Source organism: Epinephelus lanceolatus, chromosome 7 (genome assembly GCF_041903045.1).
Source record: "Epinephelus lanceolatus isolate andai-2023 chromosome 7, ASM4190304v1, whole genome shotgun sequence".
Taxonomy (NCBI): Eukaryota; Metazoa; Chordata; class Actinopteri; order Perciformes; family Serranidae; genus Epinephelus; species Epinephelus lanceolatus.
Window position 1 is genome coordinate 6,253,218 of NC_135740.1, and position 24,809 is coordinate 6,278,026.

The window sequence follows — 24,809 nt, forward strand, 5'->3', positions numbered from 1 at the left end:
TAAACTGTCATTACGCCTTCGTGCGGCGCATTGAAGGGCGAGGAGAGGGGCTCATTTGATTGGTGTGAGTGTGTAAAACCCACTCCACGCCTTCTTTCCTCTCTCTTTACGATTTGCGCAGGTAGGAGGGACGGATGTGGGAAAGAGGAGTAGCTGCGCCAGCGTGCACGGTGTGCCAAACTTACAAAATCCGCTTGGCCACACTCAGTTGGCGAAGCGCAGGTGCGCTGCGCCCCCGCCTCACCCGGTCTGCGAAACTAGAGCCCTAAGAGTCTACATCCATGCTAGCAGCCCTGTAGGGCTGTGCTTTGGCACAGTGGTGTTTTGGTATAGGCTACTGTTTACCATGTTTACCATCTTAGCTTAGCATGGTAGCATGCTAACATTTGCTAATTAGCACTAAATTCAGTTCAGCTAAGGCTGATGATGTGATTAGTTTTGCAGGTATAGTGGTGCAGGAATGAGTCCCAAAACCTGTAAAGGAGTTAGCATTTTTGCACTCCTAGTGCCCTCGCCTCAAAATCAGTGTTTTTTTTTTTACTTGAACTGGTTTTGGTTAGATGCCTAAATTAAGGTCTGTGATTAACACAAGCTTAAAAGACTTTCACATTTTGTTCAATAGAATAAAATACATGTGTAAATACCCCACTGTGAATTTTGAAGCTTTTCTGTGTCTAACAACAGTTGCTTACAGGTGGCAGTAGCTCAGTCCATAGGGACTGCCGAAGCGCCCTTGAGCAAGGCATCGAACCCCCCAACCGCTTGGGTCGCCTCACCAAGGGCAGCCCCCTCACTCTGACATCTCTCCACTTTGTGCATGTATAGGTCCTGTTTGTGCATGTGTGTGTGTCTTTCGGACCTGTGTGTAATTGACAAGCAAGAGTGAAAACATTGAATTTCCCCTCAGGGGGATTAATAAAGTAAATAAACTTAAACTTAAACTAAGGGAGACTGCAGAACATCATCATGCCAAAAACAGCTTTACAACTGTTGGAAAAAAATTTGTCATTACCATATATGTGTAATACTGTATACTACTTCTTTCCTGTGTGTAAGGCTTCATTGTACCTGAAGTGAAGTGTGTCCTTGGAGAGTTTCAATTGTTCTTGCTCTGTAGCTGTTCTCATGACAGTTATAAATAAACTGGAGGCCTCCCTTTTGCTCCTGCTTTTTAAAGTTTTAATAATGTGACTGAATGTGTTCTTCTTTGTGAGACCTACGGAGGACATTCCAGGTGTCAGACCTCTGACCTTTCAGCTGAAAAAAATAGACTGTTATAACTCGTATTATTCTGTTCTCTCACTTTATTAAATAACACAATAGAGAACTTAACACAATAGAGAACTTGGCTGATTCACTCTTTATTTGTTCACTTCTGCCACCACAACAGCCTCGAAGTGGTGGTGACATTGAAGTCATGTTACTGTAGTGTAGTTCACTTATAGATGTTATTTTTTTCACTGCTGACAACTGCATTTATGCCCAAAAAATGACTTGTGAAAATGATCTTGCTGAACAAAACATGTCAATATCAAAAACTTGTGTTTGCCACAGAGCTTATTTTCTGCAATAATCTAGAGATGCACGATAATATCGTCACGTCATTGGCATTGGCCAATATGCTATTTCTTATTTTGCACAATAAATGAATATTAGATACACTTAAAAGCCTTGTATTTCATATCTCCAGCTGCTGGTTGGCCATCACAATAAGAACATGCATGCATAATATGATGTTAATTTCACTACAGAAGGGACTTGATGATTAGTAAAGTAAGGTGGGGAAAAAGTGGATTTTCAATGTCATTATTGGTTATTGGCCAAATGAGTTGTTTCATATCGGATATTGGCAAAAAAATCCAATATTGTGCACCCCTACAATAATCCAAAATCCAATGGACAAACACCATCAGAGCTTAATTTTGTCAACGGAACCAGGGCAATATTAACTTCTATGTTGGCCTTATTAAAAGTCATCCTTGCAGCACTGTAGTTATAAACCAAAGTATTGTAGTAATAAAAATTGACAAAAAACATTTTAGTTCATGCTCAACCAGGGACCTCTACTGTACGTCGTTCCCCATCTCTCTCTCTCCACTGGTCTACACCAATTCCAGCTGAGGGAAACATGAATGTCTCCACCAAATTTCATGGCAATCATTTAAATATTTGTTGAGATATTTCAGTCTGGACGAGAGGGATGGACAAACTGACCACATCAACACTGCCATTTCCAGATCAATGAAACACAAACAAATGAGATACAACTTGTTAATCAGAGAGCTTTAGAGGTGTTGGTCGGTATATATTTTCACTTTGGACAAAACAGGCTAGCAGTCACCAGAAACTCAAGACCCAAAACTCTCACGTTCACCAATCCGTTCTTTTTCATAGGTCTTCAAATACAGGCATTTTGTCATGGGACATGTGTCCAACAACCACCAACTTTCACCCAGAAGGCTAATGTTTGCTTCCTGTCTGATTGTAAAGCTAAACCCTGTTCTTTTTTCTTAAACCCAACCACATGCTGGTGTTGGCTATAATATAACCATGTGCATTTGTTGGTGAAGGGGAAAAAAAGTCATTTTGTGGTGTTATACTGACGTAGTGCATTTATTTTGAAAGACACAGTATGCACACTGTACATTTCCTGTGAAAACCAAAGTGTATTTTAAAAAACAGACGATGCATATAACGGGCTAAAGTTGACATGGCGTCCCAGAACGTCAACAACCAATGCAGCCAGGGCACCTTGCATATCATATCTCGATGTGGAAAGTCTATGATCAAACATTGAAATGTTACGAGGTCAGAGTGAGTGTGTTGTATTATAGGGATGCCAAAGGGTGCCTGCGGCTTTAGTATCACACAGTGCACCGCTTGGCTAAGCATTGATGTATGACGACCTTGGGATGAGAATGGGCTAGGTCTACTACATGTCAGTTTCAGTAACCTGATTAATTGTAAATATGTTAGGGACTTTGCTGCAATAAAGTACAATATTAACAGGCATGTCCTGCATTAGCAAATCTGATGGCCCTGACTTTATGGAGGGGCTACGAGTTGTAAAACCTGTAATAATTTAGCTAATATTGCACTCACACAGGACATTTTCCAAGATGCAGTTGTGTTTATTTTTATTATTTTTTTTATTATTTATTATTTTTTTTAATTTATGTTTAAAATGATCACAAACTAAATGACACACAGTGACACCTGGGGCTGGGGCCAAGCACCATTTTTTTTACTCAAAAATTAACAAGGGATCATGGTCCCCTTTTCTGGAACTTTCAACCACACTATTCCACTATTTTCAAGATGGAGAATAAACTATAATTATTTACCACCAGTACAAGGTTGGTTTCTGTAGACAGGGCCACATTATGTTCTTGAAGAAGCTTGTAATTGGAGATTTTTTTTGTCACATTAGTAGGAGGTTTGAACCATAGAACTTGAGCTTAAGCACAGCCCTGATCATTACTATAAACTGTACATGATGGCAGTGCGCAGAAAGAACCTCTATAAACAGATGTAAGTGATAACAGTTTCTTTTAAGGGTGCTTCAAATTACAGTGTTCCCAACATGGGTGAACCAGTGGGACAAAAGGATTTGTGACACCTACAAGATTTCGCTGTGCACTACATGCAAGTCTTAATTGTTTTTTGGCTGCCTAACTAACACTCTTAAGTTTATAAGAAGGTAAAGCTGTGTTGTGCTGAGCTGCTTGCTTCTCTATCCTGCAGCTTTTTCTCTCTTTCATCTTCTCTCTGCCTGCTTGTCCTTACAGCACACACGCACGCACGCACACACACACACACACACACACACACACGCACACACACAGAAATGGGATGCAAACAATGTGAGTCCAGGTCATAAATGTTGCATTTCATTCTCTCTTCTGAGATTTGAAGCAATGTTTTGTTTGAGTGCTTTCCTGTCGTCTTTTGTTTTCGAGTGGGTGCCTGAGTGCCTTAGGTTTGTCCTTGTGTGTGTGTGCATGCGTGTATGTGCATGTGTGTTTCATAAAGATCTTTGGGTAAAAGGTTGAGCACAGAACGCCTACTTTGCAGAGAAATACAACTCTGGTGATACGCAGTCTTTGGACTCTGCCACCTTATCAGAACAGCACAAACCCTGGCTTGTATCCGTCTATCACTCTACATCTTGCTGGTTTTCCATCCTCTTTTTCCTCTTCTGCTCTTTATCTTCCTTCCCTTCCCCACCCCGCGATCCATGTAGACAGCGAGTACAGACAGTACAGAGAGCGGTTTGATCCTCTCTGCAGAGCTCTGCAGTGTTCTTGGCATTGTTTGACATGCACTGGTCTCTGGATGGGACAGATGGCATCGGCTCTGGCTTTGGATGAAGGCTCAGATGCCGGCGGGCGTCAGCATATCTGCAGGCTTCACAAATCCACATTCCAGACTTTTATTTCAAACCCTTTTACCAGGAATTGAATTTAAGAGCCATTTCAGGTGTAGCATATTCCAACATAGAGTAGTTCATCCTACCAACATACTTAACATCCAAGCACTACTAACTGAGGTCCTTTGGGACCCTGGAATAAACTTCTACCAACCATGATAGCAAAATGCTAAGTTATTTATGCTGTAAACATTAATAATTACATCATTAATGTCATCTGAAAACAGATTATCACTATTTTAGGATAGTCACTGCATGTTGACTTTAAATGTCCCAGCTCATCAAATACTGATGCTTGGTGATGTACAGGTCAAACTATGACGCACTACCCCTCCAGCATCAGTTTTGGACACTCAGGGACCGCATGTGAAATTACACTTGTTACATGCGTTGTGTCTTTTCCAGATAAACTGGCACTTGAAAAGCTGTAACACAAAGACAAGTATATAGTATTCTAGTATTCTGGTAATATATTAAAGCATAGAACACATACATTGCTTTACCTTTCTCTCTGAGGATGTGAACTTCGTCTCATTGTAAGCCTCCATCATCAACAGTGTCTGCTTCTTGAGTAGTTTATCTTACACCCATCCTGAAGCAGCATTTGGCTGCTGTCCATACTAACTTCTTAACACTTGTGATTTATGTATAACTTTTACAGTTATACATAAATGGGAGATGAGATGGTGTCCTGATGGCTGCTGGAGGAGGAGAACGGGTGAAATGCCCAATGGTCTTCGGCTCAGTGGGAGTGGTAGCATCCAGAGACAGTCTCATCTACTTTTACTCAGAATGTGAATATTCAACACGTTCTAATCCCAAGTCATCAAATCCCACCGCTTTGTCAGTGGACATACATGTCAAAATAGGAAAGGCTTTTTCAAAATAAACCTAAAACATGGGTTAAAACTGTATTTTAAAGTTGATTTCCTTAAGCTGTCGCAACAAAAGCACAGGGTGCAACCTGGTCTCATTCCTAAGTCATTGGATACTGGCACTTAGGCAAGGACTTCCAGCATCAGACACCATCCTTTCAAGACGGAATCACATGCGGCAGGTCACCATATTGTTTAATGGCACCCAGCAGCACCGGGGAAAATCTAGTGGGACAACAATGTATAGGAAGTGAAAGTCTGAGTAGAGTGGGAGGAGTGGTGGTGGATGGGTCCACCAACCATCGACTTTCACCCAGGAGGCGGGTGTTCTCTTTCTGTATGATTCTAAAGCCAAACTTTTTTTTTCCTAAACCCAACCATGTACTTTTGTTGTCTAAACCAGACCATATGAGGACAATTTTATTTTGAAAGAGGCTATATGCAAACTGTACATTTCCTGTGAAAACGGAAGTCTATTTAAAAAAAACGAAACAATGCATGTAACAGGCGGAAATTCCCAGAATGTCACCAGCAAATGCACCCAGCTTATCTTGCACGTTATATGTCGATGTTGACAGTCCACCAGCAACCACTGATATGTGACATGGTTGGAGTGAGAATGTGTTAGTCCCATCCACAACCCCATTCACCTGCCCCATATGGGATTAATTACTCTTTATATTACAGTGATTGCCCGGTTTGTATCATATTGCCACGTAGGGTGCCTCTCTATATGATAAAGCGGCAGTACTGGACATGTTGGGTTTTTGCCCGCTGCCTCTAAAGCTGATGCACCTGGTACATATCATACTGCCGTGAAAGGTGCCTCTGTGCATTGCTTTCTGACACCAACATCACTGATAAAGTGGCAATATTTGACAAATTGGGAGTGCAAAGGGAGGGGAATATTACATGGTGATGAACTGATGTAATTTATTTATTTATTTATTTATTTGGAATAAGGCTGACATTTCTGAGCTTTTGCACCTTGAATTATAACACAACAAGAAAGACGCTCCATGGTCTGAACCAAGAAAGAAAACTTTATCTCTCCTTTCAACTTGGACAAATGCAGCATAATCAGATCCACTTCTTCCGTTCTTACCTTTCGCAATAAATGCACTAGACCAAGGGTAGGCAACCTGTGGCTCTGGAGCCACTTGTGGCTCTTTCACCCCTCTCCAGTGGCTCCCTGTGACTTTAGCAAAAAAATTTTACAGAAATAAATAATGGCTATTTTTTAACACTTTAATTTAAATTTTATTTTTCATTGTTAAAGGCATTGAGTTACTCTTAAATTCTCAATTGTAAAAATGTGTAGCCTATACACAGAATTAAAAGGATGTTTTTATAATTCCTCAACTAAATGTGCATCATACAGCCTATTGCCCTAAGTTTTGTCAAACATCAATAGTGGTGGCTTGTCTTGGAACCCTCTAGCTAAGCTTGCTATGGATTCAAGATCAAAAAAAGTCTTGGAGGACAATCGAGCATTTACCAGTGCATGGACATATTCCTTTGCTTTTACCACCAACCCTAATGTTAAAGTACCAAACAATTATAATTAGCCCACTGCCGAGTAGCCACCTTGTGGTAAAACATATTAATGAATGCTCATTTAGATGTATTTGTAATGTTATTGGGTGAATTTAGACTTACTGTTACCTTCATTTTAAGACTTGAATATGTTTTGCGACTCCGGGCAGATTATTTAAGAGCTTTTTTGGCCGAAAATGGCTCTTTTGATAGTAAAGGTTGCTGACCCTGCCCTAGACATACATATGTATACCAGAGGGAACTCAAATCCACTCAGAGCATTTAGCTAAAAAGAAACTCACTGAAATAGTTTATAGTAGCTCACAGATTACAGCTTACCTCAGACTGACTGCTGCTCTGGGTCAACACGATTTCAGTAAATTAGATGTTGCATCATTGCTGGCAAATCTGTTTGCATCAAAACCTTTTACTGAATAAGTGTTACAGCTGTCACAAATTTGCATCACGGCTGTTATAAAAAATTGTGAAGCAAAATCTTTGCAGGTGAGTATTTTGCATTTTTACATTGTTTATTTGTCACCCCTCAAGTTTGTAAAGGTTTAATTTTGGTCAGAGTAATTCACAAATTACTTTAGCACTAAAAGTGTGCTTTCACACTGTGTCTAAATGCATTAGTAATGAACAATAATGAACTTTAAAGTTAATAGGGTTAAAAGACCCTATTTTGAGGGTAACCAGTACATAAAGATTCAGCAGCTCACCAACAAATCCAAAAAGTCCAATAACAGCATGTGACAAGTTGAATGTCGCTGCTTGGACACCAGTAAAATGCAGCTTTCAGCTGATGAACCTAGCTCTGTTGTCTGTCAGAATTATTTAAACCAAACATGCCCTTCAGACCCTGCTTTGTTTGATATTCACTAAGTTCACATTAAACCAACCATACCAACTGCAATAACTACATAAACAAAGGTGATTTCATGGCTATTTCTAGATTACCAAGTAAAATTGGCGCTATACGTTCAACACATTAGTGTCTAATGATTTGTTTTGTCAGCTGGGAAAAAAAATACTACACACTGAAGATGTTTGATGTCAGATATGATATACTTAATAAGTCAATATTTCACTTTGTTCTTTGATCTATCTGTCTGATTTAACTGAATTTATTCCTCTTGTTTCTGTGTACTGTTGAATATTTTATTTCACGATCACTAACACAGCTCAGTCCTCTGTCAACCAATTAGTGCAGACATACACCACTTAGTGGAATAATGGAAATGGAAACGAGTTAAATGATCCATTCAGAATCATCATATTCTAAACCTGAATCTTTTCAGAAAACTTGAACACAGTTTCCGCTGTTTCTGAGAGGCTGATGCCAAAAGCTGACATTTACCAGTGATGATTCAGATAGCTGGAGGACTTCTCCAAACACCAACCTGCCATTAACCTGTTGGGATAGAAGAAATAAATCATCAAACAGCAAAACATAAAGCTTGGTATATCACCAGTGTGCATTTTAAAAGTATACCTGTAAGCTCTTTGTCTTCTGGTCTTCCACTGCACAACAAAAGCCTGATAAGGTCACTCTCTACACCCTTGCCTTCTCTCAAAGAGCTTCCGTTTGATTGGCAGCCTGCATGCAGTTGCTAACATGCAATTTGTGTTGTGGTAAAAAGGTTAGTGTGGGAGTCTATGTGTGTGTCTGTGATTAGATGGATGACACCACGTCTGATTAAGTGAGAATGGCTCCTTGTCAACCTCTGTGTCAGCTGTCACCAGGAAAACTTCAGTTCAGTGAACTCCACACTGCAATGTCAATTAGCACCAAAGAACAAATTTAATACGTATGAATGGAAAAAGAAGACACAACTGAGTGCAGTGCAAGGAAGCACTGCAGCTCCCAGTGTACCCACACCTGGTTAAGAAGTGTGGCAAACTGCCTCAAGAATGCCCAGGTTTGCTTTTAGTTATTAGTTTGTGATCATTTAAGCTACAGTGGGTCACTTTTATGAAAACTATGAAATCTGTAAAAAAAATCATGACCTTCCTCCTCTTCCTACTGCTTTTAATAGCATTCGTTAGAATCTAATGCACGAGAGTGAGCAAGAATGGGTGCTGTGCTTCTGCAAAGATACACTCCTAAAATTAAAGGTAACCACCTTTTAAGCGCAGTGCAAAGCGACTGCGATGAGCTCGCCAGTGAGATACACACATGCACTAACATGCACGCACGGCCACAACAAACCACAGGGAAGCTCAGATTACAACACATGTAGAGGTAGCATGAATTACATCACTGCTCAGGACGCCATATCTCCACTTTATCTTTACATGGCAAAAGGTGGTTTGCTGCTATATTAATGCTGTGAATGTAGAATGTAGATGTTTTAAAGGAAAACACTGTGTACAGACTGAGTTGCTAAGTGGGTATTGACAGTCTGATGACCTTGCATACTGATGATCCACATAAGTTCAGAATCACTATCCTGCTCTCTTCATTGTGTCAACAGCAGCGACCTCATGAAATTGATTCACTTAATAGTGTTCAAACCTTCTACAATTGCCTGCATATATTTGCATCAGCGCACCAGCTGATTAGTGCTGCTGGTTCAGGCAAAGGATGTCATTTGTGCCTTGTATGGTTAGGAGGCTGTTCTCAAGTCACCTGAAACTGCTTAATTTGTTCAAGATCTCAATTTGTCATATAATCACAGTAAAACCGTTAGTGATTAAATTCTTCTCAGAATAGTTCTCAGTCCCCATCTAACTATACTCATACAAAGGAGGCAAAAATGAAAAATCTGAAATATAAAATAGAGCAGAAGTTTAACTATAGGAACAGGAATAACATGAAACATATATATATATATATATATATATATATATATATATATATATGTGTGTGTATGTATGTAGATATTTATGGGGTGTAATGGTATACAAATTTCACAGTCCAGTTTGATACAATATGACACAACATGACATGATCAGAATCAGAATCGATACAATTTGACGATGCGATGCAATGCAATGTGATAGGATATGATAGTATATTATACTATACCGGGGGTGGCAAACCAGTCAGAGACCAAGAGCCACAAAAATTACCGTGGTACTGCAAAGAGCCACATCATACACATGTGCTTACAAACACACTCCCTCTCACACAAACACGAAATGACATAAAATCAAAATCCATACATTTCCAATTTTCAAAGACAGATTTATTTATCTCACACACAAATGAATAACCATGAATAGAGATACACACAAACAGTCTCTCCCTCTCATACTGTCTTTCTCCACCCCCCTCCACACCCACAGTCTCTCTCTCTCCCACTCTCTCCACACAGTCTCTCCCTCTCTCATACTCTCTCCACACACATCCACACACAGTCTCTTTGTCTCTCATACTCTCTCCACACACATCCACACACAGTCTCTCCCTCTCTCATACTCTCTCCACACACATCCACACACAGTCTCCCTCTCTCATGCTCTCTCCACACACATCCACACACAGGCTCTTCGTCTCTCATACTCTCTCCACACACATCTACACACAGTCTCTCCCTCTCTACTCTCTCCACACAGTCTCTCCCTCTCTACTCTCTCCACAGTCTCTCCCTCTCTCATACTCTCTCCACACACAGTCTCTCCCTCTCTCATACTCTCTCCACACACATCCACACACAGTCTGTTTGTCTCTCATACTCTCTCCACACACATCCGCACACAGTCTCTCCCTCTCTACTCTCTCCACACAGTCTCTCCCTCTCTCATGCTCTCTCCACACACATCCATACACAGTCTCTTCGTCTCTCATACTCTCTCCACACACATCTACACACAGTCTCTCCCTCTCTACTCTCTCCACAGTCTCCCCCTCTCTCATACTCTCTCCACACACAGTCTCTCCCTCTCTCATACTCTCTCCACACACATCCACACACAGTCTCTCCCTCTCTTATACTCTCTCCACACACAGTCTCTTCCTCTCTACTCTCTCCACACACATCCACACACAGTCTCTCCCTCTCTCATACTCTCTCCACATACAGTTTCTCCCTCTCTCATACTCTCTTCACACACATCCACACACAGTCTCTCCCTCTCTCATACTCTCTCCACACACAGTCTCTCCCTCTCTCATACTCTCTCCACACACATCCACACACAGTCTCTCCTTCTCTCATACTCTCTCCACACACAGTCTCTCCCTCTCTACTCTCTCCACACACATCCACACACAGTCTCTCCCTCTCTCATACTCTCTCCACATACAGTTTCTCCCTCTCTCATACTCTCTCCACATACATTCACACACAGTCTCTCCCTCTCTCATACTCTCTCCACACACAGTCTCTCCCTCTCTCATACTCTCTCCACACACATCCACACACAGTCTCTCCCTCTCTCATATTCTCTCCACACAGTCTCTCCCTTTCTCATACTCTCTTCACACAGTCTCTCCCTCTCTCATACTCTCTCCACACACATCCACACACAGTCTCTCCCTCTCATACTCTCTCCACACACAGTATCTCCCTCTCTACTCTCTCCACACAGTCTCTCCCTCTCTCATACTCTCTCCACACACAGTCTCTCCCTCTCTCATACTCTCTCCACACACATCCACACACAGTCTCTCCCTCTCTCATACTCTCCACACACAGTCTCTCCCTCTCTCATACTCTCTCCACACAGTCTCTCCCTTTCTCATACTCTCTCCACACAGTCTCTCCTTCTCTCATACTCTCATACTCTCTCCACACACATCCACACAGTATCTCCCTCTCTCATACTCTCTCCACACACATCCACACAGTCTCTCCCTCTCTCATACTTTCTCCACACACATCCACACAGTCTCTCCCTCTCTCATACTCTCTCCACACAGTCTCTCCCTCTCTCATCCTCTCTCCACACACATCCACACACAGTCTCTCCCTCTCTCATCCTCTCTCCACACACACCTACACACAGTCGCTCCCTCTCTCATACTCTCTCCACACACATCCACACAGTCTCTCTCTCTCACACATGCACACACATGCACACACATGCACTCAACTGTTTTCAGCATTTCTGTGTCCTACTTTATAAAAGCTATGTAAGTTGACATTAGAGTATATAGTATCAGTGTTGTGCCCTCATCCACTGTGTGTGAGCAGTGAGTTAACTACATCCCACAAGCTCTCTTGAGGGCTTCAGTCCAATAAATATATATATAAACATTTCTGTTAAATGCCACAGTCAAATAAATACAAGCTATACAGCCTTCACTAACGTACCTTTCAGTGTTTCTTTCCAAATGGGCTACCCTGCTTAATGCTGGAAGTGAGCTTTGTGATAACGTTGGCTGAATGAGAGGCTATAGCCACGCAGTGGCTCTTATTCCCTGGTTCAGGGGCTTTGTGTAGTGCAACGCAGTGGCTCGTGCTTTGGCTAGGGGGTTGCATATGTTATTGTGCTACTGAGTTAGCTGTTGAAGACAGTTTGTAGCTGCGATGGGGCTCATTTTTTGGCCCGGTGTATTTGTATCCACCACTCTCTCCCCATCACCCTCATGATTTACAGCAAAACCGAAGTGGCTTTAAACACCAGAGCTGTAGGTTCTCAGAGGATCTTCTGCTTCTGGTTTCTGCTAAGCTAGCTTAGCGTAGCTGCCTCTCAGTGTGTCTGACTGGTGTAGAATATTCTGGTTTAGGGGGTGGGAAGGGCAGACAGCATGTTGTCTGTTCCTTCCAGTGGGTTGCCTTGTTGAGTGTAGCAACTGTGTTTAATATTAAAAAAAACAGTTAAAGCTGTATATTTCATTTTCCAAACCTAATAGGATAGTTAAACGCAGTGGTGTAAGGTAGTTACCATGGACCACAGTGCATGCTAGTTACTAGTTATAAGGTACACACAGCTGGCAACTGTTTATAAAAAATGACAAAGGAATCTAATAAAGGAGCTTTGCTATTTTTTCCTCCTGTTTGTTTCCTTCTTGTCCTTTCTTACTGACGCATTTCTGTTTAAAAGGCATGACTGCTCACTGGGCTTGCAGATGTGCTCAGCTTGTCAGTCTTGACAGATTTTGTGCTGTCGTATCGTATCATCTTGTCACAGGCTACCAACATACACGTTCCCCAACAATCATCACTGCATAGCTGTACATGACAAATATACCAAAGAAAATAAGAAATTATTCATTTAATTGAATAGGGATTTTTTCATAGTTTATTCATAGTTTTTATAGTTAATGTAGAGTAAGCATATCATTCGATATAGATTGCTACTATTTTACCAAAAAAGAAAAAAAAATCATGACGGAGATGGGTTTTCATTTTTGCTTCTGTCTCCCTGGGGCCCCAGTGCAACCACACTGCCTGCACTGTATATATATTTACACCCCTGGTTCTACCTATCAGTCGGTGCATACTAAACTGAAAGCCTCGTACCGAACAGTTCCGTACGAGTATGTGGATTGTTACAATGTTCTGTGGCCCAGAGGTTGGTGGGATTTGTACCATTTTTTTGGAGGTCAAACTGAAAGTGAAGGTACCTGAAATGATGCTGATAACACTGAACAGGAAAACAAGGTTTACAACAGTTTGGCAAATGATTCTACTCTCATTTCATTTCCTCTTGCAGGTCATTTAACTGACCTGATTGTCTGCCTCGTCCTGTTGGTCTTTCCCAGACAACTCCGTTCCAGTGATAGTCCTATTGCTTGATTCCCAGATCTCAGCAAGTAACATGATGTATAATATGACCATTCCAGACAAATGATTTTCAAACTTCTGATAATTAAACCACAGTTGTAACAAATCAGACTGATCTTTGTTTCTGACCTTTCACTGCAGGTCACTTTATGACCTTAAAAGCTGATCATTTACAGCAAAAACTGACAATGAAATAATCTAGTATTTTCATATTTTCCACAGTTACATTACACCCAGTAAACCTGAAGCTGGGCACTATTCCACCACCAGGATAGTGGATATTTTGTGGGTCTCTGCAAATTCTAATTATTCTGTCTTGGATCTCATGAAAGACTTCATGGACCATAAAAACCAAAGTACACACACAGAGTTCAAGCTGTGGAAGGAGGGGTTGGGTGAAAGGGGGTTGTAGATGTTTTCCCCAGGGCCCCCAGGGCTCCTCAGCAGGTGGATCCAGCCCTGGATGCAGACACATGCTTGTTTGAAGCAGTCATTCAAAGAGTTTCTGGTACGTGGTGGTCAATGAAGACGAAGGGGAATGGTGAAATATTAATAGAGGCTATTGTGTTCGAGCTTGCTGGCAGCAACTGATTGTCTCCTATGTGTGTGTGTGTGTGTGTGTGTGAGAGAGAGAGAGAGGAGTGGGGGTGTATTTATGTATCTTACAGCACACACATACCATGGCTTTTTTTTTTTTTTTCATCCAGCAAGGTGCAGCTGGGCTTCCGAGAAGTACATGGCGCCGAGATAGATTTGGTTCAATATGATAGAGTAAACTGATCAGCTTTGAAAGGAAGGTGTGTGTGTGTGTGTGTGTGTGTGATCATCAGACATTCCCAATCTGCCCTGGAGACAGAGTGTAAAGATGTCTATGATAATTCATCCACTATAAATGAACCTCCATTTATAGATTTTAATGAAATCCTAATTGCCAGCTTAATACACTCCCCTACTTTTATGGAGACATAAGTAATAGGCAAGGGGACATGAAATTATTTTATTCTGATATTTATTACACCCATTTGACTCCTTTGCAATAAAGTTCAAAATTAGATCCAGGCTGAAAATTATCTAACAAATGATATCATTTGAACCATCTAATTAGATGGGACAATCTGACGGAGGAGGTTTAACTCCCATAATGAGATAAAAATATAAAATGTGATCTCTGTTGGGAACGTCTCTGCTGATGTACGTGCAGATAGAGAGGGATGGGATGCTTTTCACAGAAGTCAGTTATAGTTACTGTAAATGTGACGTGACATTAGGTATCTTAGCAACAGGGGTGTCGTAGTATCCAGGGCCCTAATGGGAGGGGGGCCTAAACAGCTTGAAATAAAGTTTTTGGTTTTTTTGGGGGTTGTTGTTTTTTTCTTTTAAAATTTCTAATTGATTAGTGCGACAACTAAATTAAAATTGGCTGAATTTATCAGATGAAAGACTTAAATTTGTGAAAAAAAAAAAAAAAATTACTAAAAGCTCGCTGAGGCCTTTGTTACCCCCTAGTGACAGATCGTTTTTTTTGTTTGTTTGTTTGTTTTTCTTTTTGCCTTCTGGATGGGCATTAAAACTTCAATGGTTGTATTTTGTATTTTACAAAAGTTTTTCAAAGAAAATCACTCAGAATCACACCATTTATCATCACCAGAAACTGTAAAAACAGAAAGTTTTGTTTTATTTTATGATCCTTGGACAGAACGTGTGCGACAAAATTATCAATTCTCAAAGGGTAAGTTTTAAAAATCACCAATTTATGGTGCAGGGGGGGTCATGTATTTTCTATTAGCCACCCAGGGAGTAAATTTTTGTGGCAAAATTGCAGAATTGTTCAGAGATCAGAGAGGCTGATCTTGCTGTTGGAGCACCAACATACACTGTCATGTCTTTCCCCAATATAAGCAAATCAGTGTTCCCAAAAAAAGAGAAGAAAGAAAGAAGGAAAGGGAAAGAGCTGATGGAGCTTAACCATACGAGTAAGGCCCTGAAAAAGGGACTCAACATGACCTTCAGAGAGTCATGTGACAATATAAACGGTGGTTTCCTTAGGGCTCTGGCTCTTTTTTTATTGCAACATAATTGAGGATGTATTCTGTGAGTGCAAATGGTCATGGATGGGTTTCTTCCCTAAACCAGTCTTGCCTTTAGTGAGTGTCTTATATATAATAAAATCCAACTGGGTTATAACCATAGACTACAAAAACTGCAGTCCTTAAAGTAAAAAAGAAATAAATGGATGAACAAAAAATGTTTGTATGAAAATAACAACTGACTAAAATTTGTGTGAGGAATTTGTAAGGTTTGTAAGGAATTCCAATCTAAGGTGAGACTCTCCAAATAAAAACATAGTTTTTTTCTTTTCATGCACTGTTCAATTGAAAGATTTTTTGCTTCCATAATGTCTCCTTCAAAAATCAAAGGTACTTCAGATGTTTTTTACATATTAAAGTTCTGTTACATTTCTGCTGTTAATTAGATAATGAATATTTTGCATATTTAAACATGAACACATTTCTGAAAATTTGTACTACAGAAAAATAGAGTGGAATTTTACAGGTAGTTTTCTCAAAATTAGTTTTTTCTCGTACTCTGAGCCAAAAATGTCCACTTCAGTGGCATTTACATCGACAAACTTTCTAATGTTATTCCTAAATATTCTAAAATTTCATTTTTTTTTTTTTTGTTTTTTTTACCTTTGATCATTTATCTTTCACAGCCTGATTTATAGAACACTTTATTACTTAAAACATGGTGAAAGTGGCTTTTTTATGGACATTTTTTTAATGGATATTTTGTGGACAAGATTTTCTGACTTATGGAGTGACTAAAAGAAATATCTGAATTCCCTCTGAAAAAAAAAAAAGCTTTGACAACAGTGTATTACAAAATGAAGCAAGAATTTTGTACTGTGTTCATATTTATGTTCTGGTAATGTATGCAAAGTAGTGCACATTTAATTATATAATGCCCCATTTGCACATTTTAACATAACATTCATAAAAACATGAATAAATAAAAACATAATATATAATTTTTTTAAAAAAAACGTCTAACTGCAAGTAATCACCTTGGGAATTTCCATGGTGGTATTGGTTAAAAAATGTAACTTCTTTCCTGGGGTGTCTCCCATTAAAGATATAAAAGATAACATTTTAAACAAAAAGCTTGCTTTTTTTGTAGTTAATCTGTTTATTGTTATTATTTTAATGTATTGTATTGTTGAATATTGAGGTCACTCACTTTTCTGTACGTGAGCTGTGCTTCATAAACTCACCGCCGTTTGCTTCAATGTATTTTTATTCATTACTTGCTGTTCAAGGAGAGCACCAACATTATTCAGTTTTTTTCTGTCTCAGTGTCTAGAAGTTTCTTCTTATCCACTACAACAACTTTACTTCCATCCATTGTGTCAACAGCAGCAACCTTGAATGAAAATTGATTTACCTAATAGCTTTCAAAGCCTCTAAAATGCATCTAAATCACGGTCAGAGCTCTGCGTGCTATCCATCATTGTGACGACCATGCCATCAGTTCACTTTATTTGGTTTGGATGAGAATAATGTGGATGCCCAGAATGCAGACACTGTGCACAGTGATTTAAAAACTAATTAAGAATCTACTGTGTTTCTTTGCATCAGCGCACCAGCTGATTAGTGCTGCTGGTTCAGGCCAACTTTGTCATTTCTACATTGTATGTGTTTGGGGGTAGTGTTGAAGTCACCTGCAACTAGCTTCGTTCAGCTTGTGAAGGAACACAGGTCGGCACATACTGATGCATTAATCTCACAAATTGAATTTTGACATAAATGCAAAATGACTCATCAAAAAGGCTCTTGATTGAATTTTATGTTCAATTGTGGGTGAGGAAAGATGCAGCATGAACAAACTATGCCATATTCAATGTAATTACCACCGATAATAGCCAACAATAGCCTATAAAGTTTTACAATTATTGTTCATCCTTTCGACTGCCTGAGGCTTCAACTACTACAACAATATATTTGCGAGGTATTATGATGATGATCATCTGGATGATGATTCATTATTGGCAGTGAAATGCCAAAACAACACATGACAGTATTTAGAGCACAGATTCTGTAGTTTTATCACAATATAGGTCAAGCTTAAAGATCAGTTTAGTTTTATTCTACACTGTAAATTTTCCAACCTTTATTTTCTTCACTGGCAGAGGGAATCAGGGTTTATTTTTAATTCCCCCCTGCCCAGTAAACTCAGAACTTCCTCCATGTATAATGTATATAGATCTAATCCCACCAGTACATCAAAAATCATGCCAGCCATTTACGTAGCCATTTATTTATTTTTACCCAAAACAAGGTTAAGATGCCCTGAATGTTAATTCATTTCTACAAAATGTTCACATTAAGAGTCTTGCAGCCTTAGGAAGGCTTGTAATGTGAAAATACATCAGGAAACATTGAGGTTTTTTTGGCGATAGCGTCACATTAGCCAGAGGTACTGCAAAGAAGTCATAACTGGAAGTCTCATTAGTTTCTTTAAAGATATAAATCTTTAGGATAGAGAAAATTAGTAAAGTTTTCTTTTTAAGAAAAGCTGAGAAGTTATCTAAAACAACAAGTTTTTAATCAAACAAATATGAGGAAATGATACATTTGTTCGGAACTACTGTCAACAGTGGATTACTCCACACTTCATGCTCTAGTGAGTATTTGTGGCAGCAGGATGGTGTATGTGGGATTGATTAAAAGTGAACAGTCTTGTCAGAAGAAGAAAACGTCCACTGTCTCCCCCCTCACCCTACTCTTTCTATTGTGGCAATAAAGATTAAAAAATATGTGCAAAGCAATTTGAGCACAAGTTCTTATTAAGGAGGAGTGGATTTATTCCTAGCATGAAACTAACTAGCAAGGTATTTAACATAAGTAACAATAACATTAGTGTTCTTGTTAACTAGCTTAACTTGATATATTGACATCTATTAATTAGTCATCATTTAGCTAACATTATCTACATGCAACAGCATTACTCAACTTACACAGTTTGTTTGGAAGAAACTGTGCAAGGGTTTTTGCTTCTTGCTGGCTGGTTTGCTGAACATAGTTAACACAGTGGCACAGGTCTTGTTTATGCGACTGATTCAGATCACAACATGACAGCATGTGTATGCCGTCTACTCATGGTGCGTTTAAAGACGGCTCGGAAAAACACGTTACCACATGTTAAAAACGAATTGAACGGTTGTAACAGCTGTCAAAAGTGTGGGGGACAGAGGGCACAGATACAGGAAGTGCAGGGGACATGTCCCACGCGTACCCCGCGTCCGCTACGCCCATGATATAAGCTGAGTGTTTTTGACAACAATGGCGCGCAACAGCACAGAGGCAGAGAATATACCCAGCTTTGATGCTTACACATGTACTTCTTAGTATATACATTCATTAATGGTTTTGTGTTTGCTTTAAACAAATATGATATATAATCTTGCCAACCTGCGCCTGTAAAATAAGGGAAATGGTTTAAAATGAATGAACAAACAAACATATGATGATAACTTTGTTCTCCACCATGACAACTGAACCCACTACAGCCTGACCTTCACATTCACTTTCCACCTTAAGACTATCGAGCACGCTACATCCTGCACTGGCACAATGGACCAGTATGAATGTACAGTAATTCCAGATAAGACTGAGCTGGAATTATTCGTCATGCATATCACACAGCTGCATTCATAGCTTGTATTTTTTTTACATAATTGCAGGAATACCTCGAGACACAGAGCATAAGAAGAGCATAAGAACTGGCAAGAAATCATATTATGAGCACATTCCAGTGTAAAAATGTACAAGTGTATGATTGAATTAGCCTTGTTTTTATTGAGCTGGTAGTTTCCTGATTTGTAAATGAAACAAGGAGAACAAAGGTGGCTTGTCTTTTAATAATTATAACAATCTATGAGTCATTTACACATTGGTTAAAATCATCAGTGTATTCCTTATGAGATGAGCAGAATTATGAGAGAGGCATAATTGCTGTAAACAAATGGAACAATCAGCAGAAAGGTTGGCGGCCTCTGCTAATGTGGAGGCAGAGGAAAGGATTACTCACTGTGCTGATGCTCTTAGAGGAAAGACCGAAACCCTAGAGAGCTGAGGGGAGAAGGGAGCAGCAGGGTTTATGGGAAATGTGGTCTGGATTTAGCACTAACCATAAAACTGTTGTCGAAGATAGATGTAACTGGTCTCAGTAATTCAGTAATGTTTTATATTGTTGATGGCAATTAAAGTATGACTATGTTTACTCTGAATACGATAGATGAGGTTAACCCTCTGAAAGCAGACCTCCCCTGGACGGCCATAGGGGGTTGTTGTTTTCATGATCCTGTTTAAAATTGATTGTAAAAATTTTTTTTTTTTTTAAAGTTTTTAGAGCTAGAGTATTCATTCTTTTTGCAACAGAAAACTAAGACTTACATCTTTTGCGCCACTGCATTGTCTGTGTGTGATGATGTCATTAAATTATGCTACCAGAAATCCATAAGACAGTAAAAACGCATGGTGATAACACAGTGCTGTCCCATCATGGTCACAGGAGATGGAGGTTTACATGATCCTGTTTAAAATCGATCTAAAATAAAAACTATAATAGCCAGATTGTTCTTTTTTTCTTTTCTTGCAGTCGAAAGCAAAGCCGTCTGTCTTTTGCACCATCACACTGGCTGCTTACAATGATGTCATTACATTATAGTACAAGCAGTCCAAAAGACAGTGATAACGCGCAGTGACACCATAGTATTGTCCCGTTATGGGAGATCAGTGTTTATATGATCCTGTTTAAAATCTTTTTGTAATAAAAACTATAACAGCTAGAGTCTTCTTTTTTGTCGCAGCAGAAAGCTAAGATGTCTGTCTTTTGCACATTCATGCTGTTTGCTTGCAATGACATCATTACATTATACTACAAGTGGTCCAAAAGACGGTGAAATCACACAGTGATGTCGTTATGGCTACAGGAGATCATTATTTACCTGTTCCTGTTTAAAACTGATCTAAATTTAATAAAAGATATAATAGCTAGAGCATTTTTTGCAGCCGAAAGCTAAGGTCCATAAGATGGTGAAAATGTGCAGAGGCACCAGAGGAGCAGAGAAGCAGGTTGATAGTGTTGACATTGTGTCATGAATTAAATTTAAAAAAAAAAAAAAAAAAACAACAGAAATTCCTATTATCGTTTATTATGGTTTGTTGACTTCCATACCCTTTTAGCTATTAGGTTGGTTATACAGATTTTAATGAACCACCAAAAAAAATATGTAGGCACTGAAGAAATATTTCTACTGCAGATGAAACTATCAAAATGGCTTTGCACTCTACTCGAATGAGCATGTTTTTTTTTGTTTTTTCACAAAAAAAACAGGTACATAGTTGAATTAGCTTGTGTAGTGTCACCTTCCTGCATTTAGAAATCTTTTGGATCAATACATATTTATGTATATATCTTTTTAAATTCAGTCAAAAAATGTCACATTTTTACAGAATTTCAATAATTTATCAGTTATTGTGGTTTATTAACTAACTAGCTTAGGTAGTACAGATTTGAGGGATGTGCAGCATTTGAAAATAATCCAAGAAATGACATCACAATTAGCAAAAATACCAACATATGCACTGGCAGACCATTTCTATGGCAGAGTTCAAAGGGTTAAAAATTCAAACTGAACATGGCCTTATGGACAACATAGATCATTTTGAGGACATAAAAGTCATGGCCAGGCACAAAGATTTTTTGCACTAGTTTTTCTGCACAAGAACTTAAGTTAGTGATATAATTCAGTACCTCAGAAAACCACACTGAAGGGGCACATTCATCAAATCCAAATGGAACAAACTATTACATGTATCTACTTATAATCAGAGAAGTCAGAAGTACAGGGCTTCACATGTGACATGGGTGAACAACTGGGCAGCACAAGGTTTGTATGATCATACTGAGAGGATGGAGAGTGTAACATAATGGAGGCGAAACAGCAGATGATCGGGTAAAGACAAGGAGAACGTATCGAGCGGTGAAAAAGAGAAAAGCAGATAAAGGCCTCTCTCCACTGCTGATTCTGTACAAGATCTTGTGTCTTCAGTGTAAGGACAAATCAATATGAGACCTGATGTGTTCTTTCATGGCACATCCATCTTTACACCTGTATTTACAGGTATGTACAAGGCCTCTTTTTTCCTCTATTCACAACCCAGCGAGGTGAATGATGCCACTGACATTTCTCCAACTGCTCTCAGTATGTGCTTGAACTCCATTGCCCTCCTGCTCTCGTGTGTTGGCCACTACAGTACTATCCCTGGAGCAGTTGAATGTGTTATACTATTCTCAAACCTCATACACATGGGATATAATTGACAGATTGACTTAAATGAAAACTGAAATTTAAAGTCAGGTAATAAAACAGGAAAACCAAAAATCAAACGGCAACTGACATCTGTCTGTAAAAATGTATATGTAAACACTAAATGTGCCTGGATAGTGGATATGTACCACAATCTAAGTTCATTATTTGGGAAAGCACAAATAATGAGATAGAAATAGATGTTTCTTCTGTCTGAAGTTGCTTGTTACTATTCCAACATGTTCTCACTCTGACCTTGTCACATATCGACATTTGATCATGGACTTTCCACATCAAGATATGATGTGCAAGGTACCCTGGGTGCGTTGGTTGTTGATGTTATGGGACGCTGTGTGAACTTCAGCCTGTTACATGTATTGTCTGTTTTTAAAATACGCTATGTTTTAAGGAAATGCACAGTTTGCATACAGTCTCTTTGAAAAAAACGTGCTACGTCTGTGCAAATCCGTAAATTTATGGGGGTTTTTTCTTCAACAACAAACGTATGTGGTTATGTTTAGCCAACACACACTTGTGGTTGGGTTTAGGCATGGACATCGTTAGACCTGGGCATTACTGGCTATAGCCCTGGATCTTTTGGGCTCAGCCCCGGATCTTTTAAGCCTCCGTTTTTTGTTTTTTTTATTTACTAATAAAGCACCTCGTTTCCAACTCAAAGTCCACGGCATGGCACGGGAGCACAACAGACAGCAACGCACGCAGCACAGCAGCACACAGCACACTCACTGTCACACCAGCTTACATAGCATATGTACATGACTATATGTTTGATTTTTTGTTTCTGTAAATCCCTAATGATGTTTAGTATATACACATACAACTGTCCGTTTAGTTTTTTCATGTATTTCCCACTCCAAGCTGACCACACACACACATCTATATGTGAAGTAAGGGATAATGTATAGTGAGCCGGTGACTGTTGAAAAATAACTCCCGACAGGGGAATGGAACCCCGGCGCGCACCGGCTCACTATACATTATCCTGCTTAGAACATGGCTTACTACTTACTTCTTCTAGTTGTAGTTGACTAACACTAACTGATTTTGATGCTCCTCAGTCTAAGGCTGTTGCTATGGCGTCCCTAGCAACGGAGTAGCAGAGCAGCAGTGATACCTCAAGAAATAAACACTGCAGAATTTTGTTGATTGACCAATCAGAATCAAGTATTTAAGAGTGCCATGTTCTAAGCAAATTTACTCTTCTGTGCTTTGGAGGCTCATATCTCCGCAACGGATTGGTCGATTTGTGTGATTGACACTTCGTTCAATTTGTTAGAGCCAATAGAATGACGCTATACCCACCAACACGAGACTGACAGCACTGTAAGCCAATCAGAGTCAGCAGAATGCGTTGTGGGGGAGGAATGCAGTCATTGTTATGCTCCTCTCATTTTTTCCTCTTAATTTTCTGTTAAGAGGAAAAAAAAACAAGAGAAGTATACTCAAGATGCACCAAATGTTCTTAACTATCCAAATCTGCTCTGACCCAGGTGCCCTGGATGATGAATCCAACTTGATCATAAGTCACCTATTAGCATAGGTAATGTCCCCTAAACAGTACTTAAGGGCAGGTGTTGTGCAGTGTGCAAAGACTCTGGCACATGCCCCAGAATTGGAGAGATGATGCATTCTCACACACACACACACACACACACACACACACTGACTACAAGGAAAAGCAGAAAGTGCTAATATTTGAGAAGGTCGAACAATGAAATATTTGTGCATGCAAAGGTCTCAATTTCTAAAGGAACTAGTAAAAAGTTAAAGTTATAATTGTAGTGGAGTTACAGGAGCAGTATTTCCCTCTGAAGTGTAGTGGAGTAGAGGTAAAAGTTGCATGAGATTAAAATACTCTGTAAAAGTACCTCAACCTTGGACATAAGTACAGCACACTGTCCAGCAGTGTACTGAGGCATCCACAGGAGGATGTTTTTTTTCATCCGTGTCTGGCATGGAAATCACTGACCAAGCAGCAGTATTTGACTACTTCGGAATTAGAACGGGTTGTTTGGTACAGTAGTTTTTATACTCCACGAGCAAATTTGTAGGTGATATTGTAACATTAAGGTACATCAGAGGGGCCCTGTTTTCAAATCTAGTATATTCTCAATCATTTTTACTTTATTTTGAGCCCACAGGATCAATAAAGATAAGTTACATAAGATGGTATTTGACTAACTGGCACACAAAAATATTACAGGAGCACTGGTTGTGTTGTGGTTCTTATGACACACACACATTGTACTGGATGGAGCTGACAGAGTGTTGACACATTGAACTGGGAGAAAGAGTCTGGGGAGGAGCAAAACATTTTTTTAAATGTTAATTAATTAATTCATTTTTATTTATTTTCAATAAACTGATTGATCATTTCTTATTGGCATTGCCTATCACACTGCCAGAGCCCAAACTGATGTATTGAGATTAAAACCAACAATCAAAAACACAAAAGGACTGATAATGATAATGATGTTAAAAGCAGCAAATTCTCACATTTTAGTAGGTGATTCCAGCTCAGTGTTTGGTACAGTATAAACTGGCATGTGTTACCTAAAATACAACTTTGTTCAAATGATTAAAATTATTTTTCAAGTTATTTTTCCAGCTCTTTTCTACTAGATAGATCTGATTTGATCCTCCTCTATTATTTGTGGTGTACCCCAAGATTCTATTTTAGGCCCTCTTCTGTTTTCACTAGCTAAGCCTGTACTGTTACAGGCAGCTGTATTTTCCCTTAAAACCAAGTTCATGATCTCCAGTAACTGTTAAATGATGGAGGTTTTCAAATGGCAAACATTTTCTTATTACTTTATTTATTTTCACCATTACACTAATTTACTTATTTTCATTTTAAATACTTAATTGTATATTTAATGGGACTTTTAGTGTTGAAAAAA

The 24,809-nt window shown here is 39.3% G+C and overlaps 1 protein-coding gene across 1 annotated transcript in view; it reads left to right on the forward strand.

The window, feature by feature from the left end:
* The window catches only part of LOC144463844 (uncharacterized), a 156,314-nt gene that overhangs the window by 18,761 nt on the left and 112,744 nt on the right, over window positions 1-24,809 (forward strand). The window lies entirely within an intron of this gene.